Source organism: Octodon degus, unplaced genomic scaffold (genome assembly GCF_000260255.1).
Source record: "Octodon degus isolate 3935 unplaced genomic scaffold, OctDeg1.0 scaffold00365, whole genome shotgun sequence".
Classification (NCBI taxonomy): Eukaryota; Metazoa; Chordata; class Mammalia; order Rodentia; family Octodontidae; genus Octodon; species Octodon degus.
The window spans coordinates 568,392-574,948 of NW_004524941.1; the positions used below are offsets into that span (position 1 = coordinate 568,392).

Consider the following 6,557-nt stretch of genomic DNA (forward strand, 5'->3'; position numbering starts at 1 on the left):
TATATATATATAGAGAGAGAGAGAGAGAGAGAGAGAGAGAGAGATGATTAGATAGATAGATTATCCTAGTATGTTTTCTCAAACTATCAACTGATATTTTCCTTTTTTTTGTGGTACCTAGGATTAAACTCACGATCTTGTCCTTGCCTAATAGGCACTTACGCTGCCGAGCTATATCCCTGGGCCCTTTCATTTTAAAATTCTGAACATCTTTCACTTTGGCAATCACAAGGACACTCATTGTTTGATTTCTAATTCTAACCAAGATAATCATCTTTCTGACATATCTTCATGAGATGAAAACTGAGCCAAACGGAAAATATACTGTGCTCTTTAATGTCTCCAATTTTAACTGACATTTTTACTTTTTCCATTGTTTTTATCTCCTCTGATGTTATATACATATGATACTAGCACACCTGTACTCATTCCATAATTTCCAAGTACCAACCTTTAACTTGTGCTTTTATATTCGTTTTTTACAGATGTGTTTTGACAAAGTTGTTTTTGAACTCAGTTGAGATAACCTTACCCATTCCAGGAGATATTTCTGAGTTTCACACTGAAATGAAGCATTATTCTCAGGGTACTAGTGGCAGCATGACAGTTGAGGCAGGGTGGGGTGTATGCAGCCCTCAACTCAGGACCTTGCACTTGCCAGGCAGGTGCTTATGCCACTGAGCTATCTCCCAGGCCAAAAAGATTCTTTATTTATAAAAGTTGTGCTTGATTCATCAGAGTCATGACTAAAAACAGCTGAGTGCACCCTCCTATACAAACCAGTGTTTTATGTATTTTGTCTGCCTAATTGTTTATGTGTGTTTATAGCTGACTAAAGAAAACAGAGATGATTCATGTACTTATGAATGAGCTCGCTATTTTCTTTTCTTTTTTTCTCAGTTCTTTTTTTTTTTTTTTTTTTTTTTTTTTTTTAGGATTCACCAGAAAAAAATTTATTGGAACAGTTCTGTCAAAAAATGAAGTTTTACAATTTGTCCTAATTACAACAAAGGATGCAATTTATTGGGAAGAGACCATTTATAGACCTGTATATAATAACAATAAAGACTTTACTAATGGTTTTCTGATAGTCATATTTATTTTTACCCTTGTCTCTCATGTGAAGATTTAAATATTAAATAGAAACTAATCTAATAAAATCTGAATATAGTTAATGTCTCTCATAAGACTATTTCAAATGGGATTTTCTACTGATTCTATTTTAAAAGATTACTATAAAATGATTTGGTTTTTGTGAAATGGCCCCTACACTCAGAGAGACACATCCTCTACTATATATAACATATGTATTATGGGCTACTGGACTCTTTTGGAATATTTTGCTGAGTTTACACACCTATAATATTCAATAACGGAACTTAGAAAAAATGGGATATACTGATGAATGTCCATTTTGTATCTGTGTATTCAAAGTGTTTAGGATAGATATATAGTTGCATTCTTTTAATGAATAGAATGATTTGTTCTAATGGTGTTTGTAAATAGGATCTCAAGTCCGCATCTTGTACAGCAATTAACCACTAAGAAGAATATATGCAGTGTATTATTTGTTAAAACTGTACTTCTGATTTTGATTTGAAACTGTCTCATTGCTGTTTATCAATAAAATTTGAAAAAAAAGAAATAAATTTACTTTGTTTAAACTAAAAAAATAAACATATGTGCTATTTTCTCAGTTGCATTATTTTTAGAATTAATTACATGCTTTTCCCTACAGTTATACTTAAACTGAGCACATCTTTCATAAAAGATGATCTGCTCTAATTCATATTTATTTTTATTAGGAAAACATTAGGCAATGATGGAAAGCAAAATTAATTCTTTCAAAAGTGTCAATGATTTATAAATAGCCTTCCCTATGGCACAAAAACCCTGAGAAGTATTTACTTTTATCACATCCACAAAGATTTTGTGTTTAATAAGAGTACTGAACTGTGACCTTCAGAATTTGTTAAATAGCACAAAACTTGGATGTTAGGCTAATATATATAAATGAGTATCTTTAAAACCGAGGTCCAGAACTGAGGATTATATTGTGTCCTTTTCAAAGTCAAGTTGCCCACTTCCTTCAGAGATCCACAAAACCTAACATTATTTCTACAAACCCCAAACTTTGGTATAAGTGACCACTACTTATACAAGTGGGCACACAGCATTTTTCTGAGTTCTTTTTGGCCTGCAGATGTGGTAACTTAGCTATGCAGAGCTACTTTGTAATCCACACTCAAACTTGAGCTTTGAATCACCTCAAAGTTTCTAACCAGGCCAAGTTTTAACCAAAAATGATTATGATGAATTAGCAAAAATGCACCGGAATTTAGAAGTATTTCTCCTTTTATAATACAGTTTGTTTTTTTTAAAGTCATCTTTGAATATATAAATAAGAACTTTTCTTAAGCTACAGTGTCAGTTGACTTTTAAGGAGTAAATCTGTGCAAACCTTTAAGAAATACACACTGGCTGCAGGAGAAAGTGCCAGCTGAGAACTCTCCAAAAAGACCATGTATTCTACTGCCAACCTGTGGGCTTGCAGAGATGTCATCTGCCCGCTTCGATCTTTACCCACTGTTCCTTTGAGTCATCATGATCTTGCCTCACACTGACATGGGTCACCACACAGTTCTTTCAGCTCCCACAGCTCCATCAGCTCCCGTGGCCAATACTGGGGGGAGGACAGCATTCCTGTCTCACACGTCTTCTCACACAGCCACAGGCTGTGATGTCTCCTGGGTCCAATGGCTGCCATCCAAATGCCCAAGCTTACATCTTCACCCTGATAGGTCTTTAATATCCCCGAGTTGCTTGCAAGCCAGCCAATAATGTCTCTGGAAATCACATAGCCTGACCCGCACACAAAGGCAGGGTAGGCCGGGCTGGGGTACTCCAGTTCTTGCCATTTGCCAGTCCGGTCCACTGCCTAATTCAGTCTGAAATTTCCCCACCAAAAGTTAGGCCCATCCAGATTATTCTGGGCAATTCTATTAAAGATAGCTTCTAAGTCTATGTAACAGTCATCATCCCTCTTTAGCAACAAATTAAAGCTGGTTGTTTCCACAGTCCACCTACAGAAGTTTAGTAATTTCGCAGGAACATTTTGGTAAGTGTCAACAGCATCCACAAAGACAATGTCACCATAGACTCTGCTTTCCTCCTTCAATAAGGCATCTTGCTCATGGAGATTCTTCATATATTCAACAAGTTGCTGAGACCCAGAGTGAAGGTTATGTAAGAGAGCATCGCCTTCCTGAATAGTATAAATAAAACCACTTGCAACTCCCTCCACACCTTCCATAAATTCATGAGGCAGCACACCCTCCCCAGCCGTAATGACTCTGAGAACTCCCCTCCATCATTCACTGTTACTCTGTGAACATTTCTTGAGGGGAGGCCATGCGGATCTTGGATCTCCCACATTATTATACCTTCAAAGCTCTCTGGTAAGATGAACTGTTTCACAGGCTTGTACCACAGCTTGGTCACTTGAACGCCACAGCTCCTAGGACTAAAGCGAGCCATGAAGAGGGCCTACTCCTGTTCCACCTGATAAAGCTTCACTGTGATGTTCCTCTGGAAACTTACATCACTGGCATCGTAGAATACTCCAAGACTGGTGATAACAATTGGGTAGAGAACTTGGAAGCTCACACTAACAACTTGGTCCTCAGAGAACTCCGATGTAGCATCTTCAGTAAGACTGAACGCTTCAATTTCCTGATTCAAAACTGGACTTGTGATGTTGAGCAATCTGCAGGAGTAAGGGTTCTCCCTGTCTTCCACAGTCACTTCACAGCCATGAATACCTATTATGAACTTCACAAGCACACGTTGACTTAATGCTGGATGTTCTAGCAAATGCTTCAGCCAGGTGTTTCTTATCACATTTCGAAGTTCGTGGTTATTGCGAGCTGACAATACACCGACGACCACATCATAGTGACTAGACTTCCACTGAGCAAGTAAGGCAGACTGATCTGCCAGGGCGGCCCCAGAGCGGCGGGTGGGCGGCGGGGAGCACAGCCGCAGCCAGAGGTGCAGGGCGGGCCCAAGCACGCACTGGCACAGCAGGACCAGCCAGTTTCGCATTGGCTGCTCCTCCGGCTCCACCTCGCGTCCGCGCCGCGGGCAGGGCTCGCCCGCGTCCGGACTGAGAGCTAGGGAGCCCGCTATACCCAAGCCCGACGGGCTGCGCCCACGCCCGCGCGACCACTCCAGCGCGCCGGTCCCCGCGCCCGCCCGGACCGCTCTGCTCCAGTCCGCGCTTCGGCTCCCTCCGACCGCGCTCGGCCGCGGCTCCGAGCTCTCAGTTCTTTTTGATAGTCACATGCAAAGACCTCATATATGGGTTCTCAGGATAGTCGAACGCATTTAAAACAACATATGAGGCATGATAGTCTCAAGGCTTTCATAGGACTTACAGATGAATTATTTAAAGTTTGATGGCATCAGAGTTACACATGTTTGGGCTTCTGTACATATTTCTGTGTATTAATTTTTAGTTATATATTGTATTGTAATTATGTTGATAACTAAATATCCATGAGATAGCCCAAATTTATTTCTTCACAGGACTAGCAGTGAATTTTTTATTTTATTTTATTTTATTTTATGACATAAACCATATCTGTTTTAGCCATGTTCTCTCTTTTTTCCCCATTTTTGTGTTTTCTTAAAAAAGGGAATCTGGTTCTCCGTGAGATTCTCTTTTCTTTGTATTAGGGCTCTACAATTACGTTCCCTTCCATCGAGACAAGGGGAAAGGATTGGTCCTCAGGCTAGGAACTGTGGAGGAAAATGAGATGCTGAGACATCTGCTCAGAATGACTTTTTGAGAATAAAGAATAATAGAATAAGTCTCTTTAACCCTCTTCCTTTTTAATTTTGTTTTTTTAAAACAGGTCCTACTGATGTATGTTATTGCAGTTTATATCTGTCATTGTATCACCTGTGATTGTCCTGGCCAAGCTTTAATATGGTAAAAAAAAGTGAGCCTTTTCTCTTCATCTTTGGGTTCTTTCTTCTGTGCTTTAAAGACATAATAGGAAGTGAGTGTGGTGGATTCAGGGAAAAGAAAGCCTGAGTGTGAGAGTTTGTCTATCTTTGAATATTTCCTACTCTAAATTATCCCTTGTTTTTAATGGTACACATGGAGAAGAAAGATTATCAAAGTCCCAACACGCCCTGCTTCAGGTTTCTACATAGATGTCATTTTTCTGTCTTGTAAAATGGAGATAGCATGTCCCTCATCTCACCAGGGAGTCATTATTTATCTGCACTTTATCCCAGTGCATGGACTTGAGTTCATTGCTCTCTGCTTGTCTGAGAACTGGACCAGGGCTCAGGTGGCCCTCTCTGGCTCCTAGTAATAATGATTGCTCTTTATCTCAACTGCAGAGGGCTTCCTAGAATGTTCTTTGCTGAAATGTGAGCCACTAAGGAAGTCAAGGATTTTTTAAATTGGTCTCAACTAAGGAGAAGCAGTTTCTAGGAGTGAATTTCAAGATCAGTGCTGCAATTTAAAAAAGCATGAAAGGCAGGGTGAACCTCTGTGTCTGAATTTCTGAGGAAAAATAAAGCACTACAAAATGGGGAGAAAGCAGGGGACAGAGCCTGCAATGGGAAGTTTGCCCCATGTGAACCACCCAGTGAGAGCTGGCAAGGCAGAAGCAGTTGGAGCTATAGACCTGAGGTCTTAGTGATGCTCTTCCCCACATTGTTCTCAGTGAGCAGGAAGGAACCACTTAAGACCCCCCATACAGAGAAACCTTTCAGACTCTCTGTCCTGGGTTTCTGTGCCAAAGGTAAACGAGGAAGCAAAGCAGTGATCACTGGACAGGCTTATGTGAAAACAGCAAGTTTACAGTATATTACTTGGGTGCAAGTCCCAGAGGGCACTAATGACATTTGTATAGAGCAAAGGGTTTGATAGAAGACAAGATGCATCACACAGGAATATGTTAAACATCAGTGGACAAAGTTTGCTGACTGTCTTTCACTTCAGTGGGCATATTTCTTGAGGCATCTAACATAAATGTTTGGGAGTCTCCAGACTTCTGAGGACTGGCAAGTTTTCCTACCCTGTCTATTCTCTTTTATGACATCCTGTAGCTGATGATTACAGGTGCTGAGCTGAGTATTTGCTTAGAACAATTGTTCTACTCCCAAATAGGTTGGGTACTAGAAGAGTTGTGTCCAATTTATGCCTTATACATCCCTCTTTTGCCTATTAACACTCATTTATTATTTTTTGGTGTACCAGGGATTGAACTCAGGACCTTACATTTACCAAGCAAGCACTTATTCTCCTGAGCTCTCTCCTCAAAAAGAGCTGAATATTCTTGATAAATTCTGTGTTAATTGTTTTGACATCTGTCACCGTCCCGAGTCTGATGTCTCTCTCTCTCCCTGTGTCTCTCTTTCTGTCTGTCTCTCTGTCTCTGTCTCTGTCTCTGTCTCTGTCTCTATCTCTCTGTCTCTCTCTATCTCTGTCTCTGTGTCTGTCTCTATCTCTCTGTCTCTCTCATTCTCTCTCTCTCTCT

At 40.2% G+C, this 6,557-nt stretch overlaps 1 pseudogene; it reads right to left on the reverse strand.

Annotated features, from left to right (window-relative positions):
• Positions 1 to 2,521: 2,521 nt before the first annotated feature.
• Positions 2,522 to 4,104, reverse strand: LOC101588613 (annotated as a pseudogene).
• Positions 4,105 to 6,557: the final 2,453 nt, after the last annotated feature.